At 43.4% G+C, this 12,515-nt stretch overlaps 2 protein-coding genes across 4 annotated transcripts in view; one reads left to right on the top strand and one right to left on the bottom strand.

The window, feature by feature from the left end:
* The window catches only part of LOC120914292 (saoe class I histocompatibility antigen, A alpha chain-like), a 583,050-nt gene that overhangs the window by 72,146 nt on the left and 498,389 nt on the right, over nt 1-12,515 (top strand). The window lies entirely within an intron of this gene.
* LOC120914291 (class I histocompatibility antigen, F10 alpha chain-like) overlaps nt 1,578-12,515 on the bottom strand; it is an 82,120-nt gene continuing 71,182 nt past the window's right edge. For 2 of the 3 annotated variants that reach the window (XR_005743654.1, XR_005743652.1), the window contains one exon: nt 6,030-6,261. The gene's annotated coding sequence lies outside the window, so the exon portion shown is untranslated. Of the gene's footprint in view, nt 1,816-6,029; nt 6,262-12,515 lie in introns of those variants that run through there. The other variant, XR_005743653.1, reaches the window with a different exon arrangement.

Genomic DNA, 12,515 nt, shown 5'->3' with positions numbered 1-12,515 from the left:
GTGTGTACGGGGCCTCAGTGTTCGGTGAAACCTGCCCATGCACCAGACCTGACCATACAGAATATTGTCCAATCCATGCTGTTTTTATTTCCATACATTCCCTGTCTGCCAAGTTTACTTCAGTGCAGTTTTGCCTTGTAATACAGAAGATACTTTATCACATAAAAGCAAATAAAAAAGGAAACAGAGTATAAATGTGGACACTATAAAAAGGACAAACACAACACATCTCAGAAGAAAATATTGCAGTTTGATTGATGGCATAAATCTTGTGTAATAAAGATCTGTGATAGTTAACAAAACCAACACCATATAATATCTGCTGAAGCTTTAAAGAGAACCTGTCATTATGAGCAGAATACTATAATGTGTTAGTTAAATAAAGTGCCCCCTTTCCACTGGAAGGGGTGGGATCTGTTGATCCTGAGCTCCTTTGCAGTCCATGGCATTTCCCTCCCATCCAGTTTGCCACAGCTCTATGGTGAGTCTTCACCTTGCCAGCATTCTACAATTCATACTGGCTGGGCCTTTTTCACGTTTGATGGTTAGATTTGACTTTTAAACAATGTTTCTAAAGTTCGGTGCTCACAGTTCATCTGCATCAGTTCTGCTTGACTGTTGGTCATGGATCTGGGCAGGGCTTTTTTTTCCTCAAACAATAGGTGCTGGAACTCAACCACAACCCCTCCCCCACACACATTTTAGAAGCAGTAGGAAGGTCTTAAAGGGGCATTAAATATCAGGATTGCATTACACACAGAGCAGAGTGCAGAGCTGTCACTTGTAAACACAGAAACCAGACTTTTGTGTTTACAAGTGATTGTTGTGAGAAGGCACCAAAGGGTCTGAGCCAGAGGTGTTGGAGCCGAGTTCCACCAAGTTCCACCTGAAAAAAAGCCCAGGATCTGGGTATCAAAAGTATATGGAAATAGGAATCAGACCAACACGTGACGTATAACTGACCAGTGCACATCTTTAGAAATGTAGAGAATTTTGGCAGATTGTCACAAGAATCTCAAGTCTGGGCATTGATGATAACTGTACAAGCACGAACATACTTGAATATCCATTGGCTGCCTCCAAATGTTGAAGAAACAAACCTGCAGGGATTGGCTAACTGAGGAAGGGCCTTGTATGGCTACTCATGGGCAGATATACAAATCTTAAATGTAATCTGCTGTGCCACTCGTTCTGGTAAAACTAGCGTTTGTAATGGAGATAGCACATTTGTCATGCTGTAACAGACTGAAAAGCACAAAGACTGAAAATCGCGAATTGTCTCTCACCAAACTTTTACTAACACAAAGTCAGCAAAAGCAGCCCAAAGGGTGGTGCAATCTGAATGGAATTTCCCCTTTATAGTGCCGTCGTACGTCACCGCGCTTTGCTCGAGCATTTTTTTTTCACGATCGTGTGTATGCAAGGCAGGCTTGACAAGAATCCTGTCAAGAAAAACGTTGTTTTTTCTAGGACATTAAAAATGGTCGTGTGTACGCGGCTTTAGACAGAACAGGAAGTAAGATAGAATAGTTGTAATTGGGCAACAGGCACCAATAAAAACCATTATCCATACAACATTTGTATCAAAAGGGTTGGTTCTTTATCAGAAAGCTAAAAATTATTTAGAAAAATATAACACGTACATCTAAAAAACATGTTTCTATCCAAACTTCCTGAAGAAAGTGCTCATTATTCATTAGAAGACAGGTCCACTTAAAAGTAGAGAATAAAAGCTAAAACAAGCTGACAGATTCAAAGCAGAACGGGCTCAGCATGTTCAGTCTCTTTGTTGATGATCTTCAGGAACTTTTCATCCTGTAAAAAAAAAATATGTAATTTTTTGGTTGTACTTTTATGCAAATGACAGAAGTCTTTGTAGTGACCAGAACCTCTGAACTGACACCTTGATTGTCACCTTTCCTCCAACAGGACCCAATGTCCCCAATGTAAAGGGAATATGTGAGCTCATATTATTAGTTATTGTAATATTTACCATAAAGTATTTTATATAACTTTAACATTTTCATGTTTGCTGCACCATATTTCCAGTACTGCAATATATACTGTGAGGAGTTTATGCTGGAACACAACTGTTTTCAATTCCTGGGTGTCAACTACCAGCAAATAAGGGGTACTTCGATGGGAGCCCCATGGGCCCCATCCTATGCCTGTCTCCACCTGGGACTATGGGAGGATGAGGTCGTGTACGCCTCATCAATGTACCTCAGCCACTATCGCCTGTGGCTAAGGTACATTGATGACGTGATCATGATTTGGGGGGGACACCCCTGGACCTTTTTGCCTTCATTGATGAACTAAATTCCAACAAAAGAAATATTAGTCTCATCTTCTCCTGGGATCCAAAAACCCTTTCCTTCCTTGATTTGACAATCTATGCAGACAACAATAGGCTGTCTACAAAAACATTCAGGAAGGAAACAGCTGCAAACACCCTACTATTTGCCACTAGCCACCATCCAAGATCATTGATACATGGGATCCCTATTGGGTAGTTCCTCCGAACTAGGAGGAACTGCTCAAGTGAGGATGACTTCAGGGTGGAAGCCCAAGAATTGTATGGTAGGTTTCGTGAAAGGGGTTACTCCCATGGATGTATACGCAAGGCGAAAAGGAGGGCCCTTCAAAACTGATAGGAAAGAACTCCTGGATAAGAAGAGGTCGGTGAATCCGAGGATTCAACAACAAGCCCCAATACGCTTAATCACAAAGTATGGTGCACAATGGGACCAGGTCAAAAATATTCCAGACAGAACGGATGATGCACCTTGCACCATGGATCGCCTTCTTCCTATGTGCACTATACGATTACTAAGCGTGTTATCTGATATAAATGACCCTGTGAGCCTATAATCTTGCCTAATTGACAACCAAACACTTAGGCCCCTTTCAGACGTGCGGATAAACATCCGCTGACACCCGTAATCACACGCCTCCGCAAAGATCTGATTTTGCAGATGGAAGAATGTCCTATTTTTTCTTCCATCTGCGGATTGGATGAACATGGACACATGGTCCCTGTTCATCCGATCCCCCCCATAGGGGAGAGCGGGGAAAAGACAGGGCGGTCCCTGCACAGTGTGCGGGGACCGCCCTGTCATCCGACGGCTCAGCGGGGATATACGGAGCATCCCCGCTGAGCAAAGTGGACACACGGAGGCGGATCATTACTGATCCTCCCCGTGTGAAAGGGCCCTTAGGGTATAAAAGGACTCATGGAGGTGTACTGCGCATGCTCTGATGAAGCTTGGGAACAAGCAAAACGCGTAAGCATCATTCTATCACGCTTACTGTGGTGAGGACATACATGTACCACCCACATAGCTAACCATCCCATCTACTCTCCTTTTTACCGGCTCCATTCCCGCACAGCGCACGGCCTTGGGAAGACGCTACACATCACGCTGGTTCACACCTTACCATGCTGCACTGTCTACAAAGAAGGTTTACATGTACGGACATTGCTCTCCTGAAACAGACAAAAAACAGTATATGCTAAAGCATCGCTAACATATAGAATGGTTTTGAATTGCTTTCTACTTGAATGAACACTTGTTTTGAATGCCTGTGCAACGGGCTGTGACTTAAGATGTCTAGCGGTAAGCTGTATTTACCCCCACAAGTACTGAGGGGATGTATACCTGTACCTAGCCGCCTGTTTCCTCAAACAGTCACTTTGCTTCCAACTGTTTCTAACTGCTTGTAGATAAGACTTTCATAAGACCAAGCAAAGCATGCTTTATCTGGTTATAGTTTGTGAACAGCGTATATTACTAATGTGTTGCCCCGATACGGTGTGGATACATCTTTGTGACTGAATGGTGTATTTTTTGGAGCCCAACAATGAACTCTCAATGCCAAGACTAGCCTCAACCATCCAACTAATGAGGAAATCCTCTATATACACTAATATAGGGCTTTAGACCATAACGAAAAAGAGTATTCATAGGAGAAGACCTGTGTGATGTGTATGCCTGTTGTGGTGGCCACCTGTGTCATTATTTTAGACGAGTGTCTAAATTAATGTAGCGAAGGTGGGTGTGTTTCTACTCAAATTTTGTATTTTTGTAAAACTGTTTACTTGCGGACATTCAATAAATTAATTATAGTCCCACCAGTTGTTCCTCACTGAAGAATTTCTTTTTTGGAAAACCCTCTGTTTCTATTTTTTGTTATTTGCCTTCATTTAATTCAAAGGAACACTCCGGGAGGGTAATTGACTAGATAATTTTCCCCCGGTGATGGTGTGTGTGACACATGAATAGAGAATCCACTACTATTTATTAATTCCATCCCCGTCCGGCTCTTGACTATAGTGGATGAGCTTGATATACAGTACCTCTCCTTTGTGTTTTTTGTGAGGTCCTGGGTGGCCGGATTGTGGTGGGTGTATATGTATTGCCTTAGTACTTCACCTACACATGGTGAGGGGCTCCACAGTTTGTGTCTGATATGAAGAAAACAAACTTGGTTTTCTCAGATCTTAAAATAAATGTTATTGTCACACATAGTCACTATGCCCTGTGAGTAGGGACTGCTGTGTCACACGTTTCACAGTTCCTGCCTTCTGTACTACAGAGGTGCTGAGAGGAGGAGTTTCAAGAGGCGGAGTCAGTACAGGAATCACTTCTTGCAGGCAGCACGGTACTATGGGATATGTGGTCCTTAGAAATGGAAAGTAAACAGCAGAGGAGAAGCTGCAAAGCACGCAGGGAATCCAGGAAGTTGTGCAAAGAGATTGCCCGCAGACAGGCAGAACTCCCAACATGAAAGGTGATTTTTTTTTGAATAAGCTTATACTGGATTATCAAGAATAACAGTTGTAATGTAATTACAATTCTGATGTTATAAAATGAAAGTATATGCTGTGACCATTAAAGTATTAGATATGGGAAGATGTCATATTACTGATCCCTTATATGGTGACCTAGGTAGACAGGTCCTCACACCTGATGTATCTAATAGGTGGATCTCATTCTCAATGTAGGATCCTATTTATATGTCTGCACATAGAGTGTTCATGTTGCTCTCAGACACTACGGGAAGGGAAATGAAGCTGTGAGCTCAGAGGAAGAGATGTCACTGTTGGAGACCCCAAGAGAGATAAGATTCCAGCCCACCAGTCTCTACCTATAAGGGATATTACAGATCTGGGTGGAGTGAGTGACCCTTTGGCAGTCATTGATAAACATTTTTGCTCCTTCACATGAAAATTGTAAAGGCCTCACATCACAAAGGTGCAACATTTTGACATGTGAAAATGTTGTTTAGTTTACTAAAAACAATGCTACACACATCACAAAAAACTAAAATGTACTGTACACACAATATTTCAACACAGTGATTAGCACTTCCACCTAGCAGCACTGGGGTCATTAGTTTGAATCCCAACCATGGTACCAACGTTCTGGAGTTTGCATGTTCTCCCTGTACCTGCATGGATTTCCTCTGGGTATTCCGGATTTCTCCCAAAATCCAATGGTAGGTTAATTGGCTTCTGTCTAAATTGTCCCTTGTATATGTATGAATGTGAGTTAGGCCACTTTCACACTGAGGCACTTCTAAACTGCCAGTAAAAACAGTGAGCGCTTTTGAAGAGATTTTCAGACGCTTTTGAAGAGCTTTCCATTAATTTCAATGGAGAGGGGAATTTTTCAGAGCCCTGCCAGCACACTGCCCCAGTGTGAAAGCATTCATGGATTTTAATGGAGCTCATTTCGTGAGCTTTTTAGGCACTTTTTGTAGCGTGAAAGCGCCTGAAAAGCGCCTCAGTGTGAAAGTGGTCTTAGGCAAATTAGATTGTAAGCTTCTTGAGACAAGGATAAAATGCTGCCTAAATGAAGTACCTGTAACAAATAAATAAAGGATTTTTATGGTATTTTGACTATTTGATCAGGAATATCATATGGAGTTTTTTTCTCCTTAAAACACCTTTCAGGTTGGCAATAAATGTGAGTTTTAATGAGCAGAAAAATAAGCTATTCAAGGTAGTGATAAGGCAACACGTGAAATAAAATATGACTGTAGTTTAATAAACAGGTAATGTTTATTTCACGGGGATAAAGAATGATGTCACAGCAATGTGATAATCGGTGACACATACTACAAACATACGAGGTTCTGTACATACAACATGAATAAACAAGAGGCATAAACATATGAAATACAAAGCAGAGAGCTGGGTAATGACATTCAGAGACTCACATTTAGTTGCTGATACATTAGAAGCACTCTTTTCATTGTCTGCAGAGAGGAAGTGTTGAAAAATATGATTAGTTTCGGCCTATAGAGATATGCATGTTTATCCTCATAGAGCTACTGTAAGGCCTTATGTACACAGATAGTTTGGCCCATCACTGTCACTTCCCACAGGAATCTGGGGGGTACATACACCTCCAGGGACGTGCAGTCTGGGGAGGCAAGTGGGGCAGAGCCTCACCTGCCATGAACCAAAATAAAAAATATGACTCAGCTTTGAGGGTTGTAGCTCAGCGACCTGGGGTCCTACCCCACCACTGGTCAACATTTGGGACTCCTGAGACCTATGGTTCCGGAGATATAGGGCTGCTTGTGCTCAATGGACAGCTTGGAGCCTTGGACCAATGCTAAAGTACCATTGGCCCCAGCTGTCCAAAAAAAATGCTGCAGAGGAGGCACGCCTCTCATTGCAGTGTCATAGAAGGGGGAATGTGTCTTTTACTCCCTTCCAGCCCAGCTCTCTTAACTAGAATGAAAAAGCATGAGTTTATGGGTACAAGATTTACCCACAATCCCATGTTTTTCTCACATAGTTAAGAGGGAGAATGTGAAAAAAAAAAAGGTACTGTTTAATCAAGCTATCATATATTATTATGCGATATGTCATAACATAATAATTTATTATATATCCATTTACTGTGAAATTACTGGTTTGAGTACAGATTTTGAAAATATAGTAAATTGCCTTAAAAATATTATATAATAATTATTTGTATATTACTTACTTATGGTAATTAACCCCTAACCCCCAAACATGGTTTTTGTTGCAACTTTTTATGTCACACAGTATTTGCGCATACATAATAATAAAAAACACTAAAGTTAGCCAGATTTTTTTGTATACTATGAAAGATGATGTTACGAGTAAATAGATACCTAACATGTCACGCTTTAAAATTGTGCACACTTGTGGAATTGCTATTACATGTATTTGCCAAGCGATAGTTGCCTTTTGCCAATTGATAGGAGGTCAATTAATTTCACCCTAATTCTGGAATTGCTGCACTTCTCTCTTCTGTCACTAGATAGCCAGGTATCTGGTGACATTAGATAAGACGAGGGCATTGCAAGGACAGATTAGGAATGAATGGGGTGTCTCAGCCAATGGGCAGGGATTTTCTTGGGTCCCTTGGCCTGCTGGGAGAACCTATTTTTTTGGGTGGAGTCAGGTGATCGGGGTTCTCTGCCACCTGGACGGCTGTCTGGGTGGATGTGTGTCGTTATTGCTGCTAGGCCAGAAACCTAAAGCCTATCCCGAGGACATCTGGCTGCTAGGCTATCTGAGATCCTATCCAGAGGTAGTGGAGAGTTGGGACTGCAGGCTTGTAGTCCAACCAGAAGTGACGATTCTGCCGGGCCGGGGAACCAGTAGTGGCCGGAGGGAGAGGGGAAGCTGTCGCCACAAAAGGACCATCCACCTTGCCACCGGAGACCATTGTGAGTAAGCTAAGACCAGTACCAGAACAGACTTCTCGCCAACGTGGGATAGTGAAGAAGTGGGAAAGCATCATACCAAGTCAGGGACTATGGATGAGCTTTGAGTTCGAGTTGAACTCATGTTCGACTCGAACATTGCCTGTTCGGCGAACAACGAACAATTAGGGGTGTTCGCGGCAAATTCGAAAAGCCGCGTAACACCCTGTTAAAGTCTATGGGAGAAATCTAAAGTGTTAATTTTAAAGGCTAATATGCAATTTATTGTCCTGGAAAGACCGGGCTTTCCCAGCGACGTACGAGGGTGCGTCAGATTGGGGGCGGGGTCACGTGATGGGTGGCCGCTTCCCCTATATAAGAAATGTCACAGCTCCAGCGCGTCATTCTGCTGGGCTGTGTCCAGCGGAGAGTGGAGCTCGCCTGCTGCGCTCTGGACGGATGGATCTTCTCATCGCTGGACCTGACCGCTGATTACCCGTCGCTGGAGAGATCTTCCGTCGCTGGATAGAAGACAACGTTGGAGCGGGGGGCCGGGCCGAGAGTGGATTCACATCGCTGGATTTTTTTTTTTATTAATAAAGGATTTTTTTCTACGGTGTGTGTTTTTTTTAACTATTTACACTTCCTTTGCGAAATGGTAGAGGTACAGTGTACCCCATTACCAATTCACATAGGGGGGGGCCAGGATCTGGGGGTCCCCTTTGTTAAAGGGGTCTTCCAGATTCTGATAAGCCCCCCGCCCGCAGACCTCCACAACCACCGGGCAAGGGTTGTGGGGATGAGGCCCTTGTCCCCATCAACATGGGGACATCCTCCCCATGTTGAGGGCATGTGGCCTGGTGCGGTTCAGGAGAGGGGGGGGGCCGCACTCTGTCCCCCCCTCTTTTCTGTGGCCGGCCAGGTTAACGTGCTCAGATAAGGGTCTGGTGTGGATTTTTGGGGGAACTCCACGCCATTTTTTTTTTAAATTTGGGGTGGAGTTCCCCTTAAAATCCACACCAGACCTGAAGGGTCTGGTATGGATATTTGGGGGGAACCCCACGTCATTTTTTTTTAAAATTGACGGCGGGGTTCCCCTTAATATCCATATCAGACCTGAAGGGCCTGTTAATGGAATTTGGGGGACCCCCAGCTTTTTTATTTTTATTTTTTATGAATGAATCATCTCTGAATTGCCAGAGCCGACAATTCATTAGAGCCGCAAAGCCGGTTTTAAATGCCTTTTTTTCTTTTAGAAATGACACTTTGTGCAGGGACAGTTCTATGTACGGGAAACATGCGCTTTTTCACATGCTGACTTTACACCCCCCCTAGGTACGAAATTTAAAGTAATATTACACTTTTATTGTTTCACTTTTAGCATTATTAAATTCACTGCTCCTGAAAAAATGGCCGTTTTTAAAACTTTTTTTTGCATTGATACATGTTTCCTGAGACAGGACCCAGGTCCCCAAACACTTTTTAGGACAATAAATTGCATATTAGCCTTTAAAATTAACACTTTAGATTCGAGTCCCATAGACTTTAACAGGGTTCTAAAGTTCACACGAACATTTGGTGTTCGCAAGTTCTGATGCGAACCGAACAGGGGGGTGTTCGGCTCATCCTTATCAGGGACCAAGTGGAACAGCAGAGGTGATGCTTGTGGAGTGCCAAACCAGGGACCCAACGTGTCAGCGGGGGTGAAGCTTGAGGAGTATCTGTGAGTGCCAAGCCAGGGACCCAGCAGTGAAGCGGGGGTGATGCTTGAGGAAGATACCAAGTAGTACAGTGAAAAAGCTCAGGGGATCCAGTGGCTAGTGGATCTGAAGTCTAGTGAGAGAGACTGGGAGCTTGTTGAGTGAAGACCCACAGTGAGTGAGTGTGGGGTAAAGAGAACTGTTTGTGTTTCAGATCATTGAATACCTTTACTGTTAGTAACAGCTACAAGATTAGCTCAGTAGATTGCTTTAACCACTTCCAGACCTTAGGTGTTTTTCAGATTCGGTGTTTGCAAGACTAAAACAGTTTTTTCTGCTAGAAAATTACTTAAAACCCCCAAACATTATATATATTTTTTTTCTAACACCCTAGAGAATAAAATAGCGGTCATTCCAATACTTTTTGTCACACCGTATTTGCGCAGCGGTCTTACAAGCGCACTTTTTTTGGAAAAAATTCACTTTTTTGAATTAAAAAATAAGACAACAATAAATTTGGCCCAATTTTTTTATATATTTTGAAAGATAATGTTACGCCGAGTAAAATGATGCCCAACATGTCACACTTAAAAATTGCGCCCGCTCGTGGCATGGCGTCAAACTTTTACCCTTAAAAATCTCGATAGGCGATGTTTAAAAAATTCTAGAGATTGCATTTTTTGAGCTACAGAGTAGCTCTAGGGCTAGAATTATTGCTCTCGCTCTAACGATCACGGCAATACCTCACTTGTGTGATTTGAACACCGTTTTCATATGCGGGCGCTACTCGCGTATGCGTTCGCTTCTGCGCGCGAGCTCGTCGGGACGGGGCGCTTTAAAAAAATTTTTTTTGGATTTCTTATTTATTTTTATTTATTTTATTATTTTTTACACTGAAAAAAAAATAAATAAAAAATTTGATCACTTTTATTCCTATTACAAGGAATGTAAACATCCCTTGTAATAGAAAAAAGCATGACAGGTCCTCTTAAATATGAGATCTGGGGTCAAAAAGACCTCAGATCTCATATTTGGGCTTAAATGCAAAAAAAAAAAAAAAAAAAAAAAATTTTATTTTTTCAAATGACCAAAAAAAAAATGTGTCTCTTTAAGAGGCTGGGCGGGACTGACGTTTTGACGTCACTTCCGCCCAGCCGAGCTATGGGGACGGGCGAAGGAGATTTTTCCTTCAGTCTCGTCCCCGCTCACCAGCCGACAGCATCCGATCGCCTCTGCCGCTACCGACGGCTCCGGTAAGCGGCGGAGGGCGCGGGAGAGCGGCGGGAGGGGGGGGCCCCTTTCCCGCCACCGATAACGGCGATCTCGCGGTGAATCCGCCGCGGAGACCGCCATTATCGGATTCCAGACCGCGCACACTAAAGATTGATACCTCGATTGTGACAGCAGCTGCTGCCGTTACCGAGATATCAATCTTTAAAAATAGGACGTACATCGTCGTGCGCAGGTCTGGAAGTGGTTAAGAAAGGCCTGGATACTTTGCGAAATGTACATAATATAACTGAGTACTAAAATTTGTAGGTAGAGTTGATCTGGGGTAAATCTGATTGCCTCTAATTTTTTCCCCTGCTGTAGCAAATTGTATCATGCTCTGCTGGGTTTTTTTGCCTTCCTCTGGATCAGCTGTGGGTATGGAGTTGGGTGTATGGGATTGTACTATGTTTTTTTATTTTGTTTGTTTATTTTTTTGTGGTTGAACTGGATGGACTTGTGTCTTTTTTTCAACCTGACTAATTATGTAACTATGTAAGATTGTTGTCATAGGAGACCGCGGTCCTATCTATTACAGAAGTGGTATCCGGCTGGAGGCCTTCATCTGTATAGCTGTCTACCTATGTAAGTCTCGGAGTTTGCCAATTAACATTGCATCTACCTAAGGGTGTCCTGGCCCTAATCCTCTCTCCCACAGTTCTGTTTAAGAGACAATAAGACCCCTTTCACACTGAGGAGTTTTTCAGGCGGTACAGCGCTAAAAATAGCGCTGCTATACCGCCTGAAAAACTCCTGCCCAGCAACCTCAATGTGAAAGCCGGAGGGCTTTCACACTGAGGCGATGCGCTGGCAGGAGAGAAAAAAAAATCTCCTGTCAGCAGCATCTTTGGAGCGGTGAGAGGAGCGGTATGTATACTGCTCCTTCCCATTTAAAACAATGGGAAACCGTGGCAATACTGCCCGCAATGCGCCTCTGCGGGCGGTATTAACCCTTTATCGGCCGCTAGCGGGGTTAACACCGCCCCGCTAGTGACCGAATCCCGCGGCAAATCCGACGGTATAGTGCTGCTATTTTTAGCGGCGCTATACCGCCACCGCGGCTCCCGCCCCAGTGTAAAAGGGGCCTAAATCTCTTTGCATTCAAAAAGTGTCTGGCGCCCACCTGTTTATCTTGCATTACACCCACCATGCCTTGTAACCCACTTTACACTGAAGTAGGTCACCATTGGGCTTTAGAGTTGAAAATATATTTATTGGTAGCGTAATAAACAATACACAAAAAATACAAAAGGAAACAATAATCAATGTTACATAAAAGTGACAACCGTGAGCAAACATGTAACTTGAGTCAGCCCAATGGCTATCGCCCATAGCATAACTCCTGATGTCTTATAAGAAATAATGAACGTCATCGATCATCCTTAGGAGCAAAAGACGACTCCAGTCAAGAGGGTGTCATTGTTTCCGGTCAGGTAACATATGGAAAATTCAAAGTAAATAAAAAAGAGAAAGAGAAGGGGGAACGACCCAAAGGAGGTCGTGGAAAGGGAAAAAGAGGAAAGGAAAGAAGATAGAGCAGAAAAGGGCAGGAAACAGTGGGGGAAGAGCATAATGGCTGCTGTGTAAACATTGGCGGGGTAGGGTTAACAGGACAGTGGGGGGGGGGCTCTGGGGGGATATGCCTCGACCAGCCCAGCAGTAGGGTCACAAGTTAGGATGATCGTATCGGGAGTGGTAACATATTGGTGAGAGTATCAGAGGCGGAGAAGCGGAGCCAAATAGACCACAGCATCTTGAATTTATCAAAGGTGTCATTGTCAAGGGCCAGCATCTCCTCCATTCTCATGGTATCGTTCATGATTGAGACCCACCATGACAAGGGGGGAGTGACAGTCG

The sequence above is a fragment of the Rana temporaria genome, chromosome 9 (genome assembly GCF_905171775.1).
Source record: "Rana temporaria chromosome 9, aRanTem1.1, whole genome shotgun sequence".
NCBI classification, from domain to species: domain Eukaryota; kingdom Metazoa; phylum Chordata; class Amphibia; order Anura; family Ranidae; genus Rana; species Rana temporaria.
Note: the sequence above shows the minus strand (reverse complement) of the source record. Positions and strands in the feature narration are given on the sequence as shown.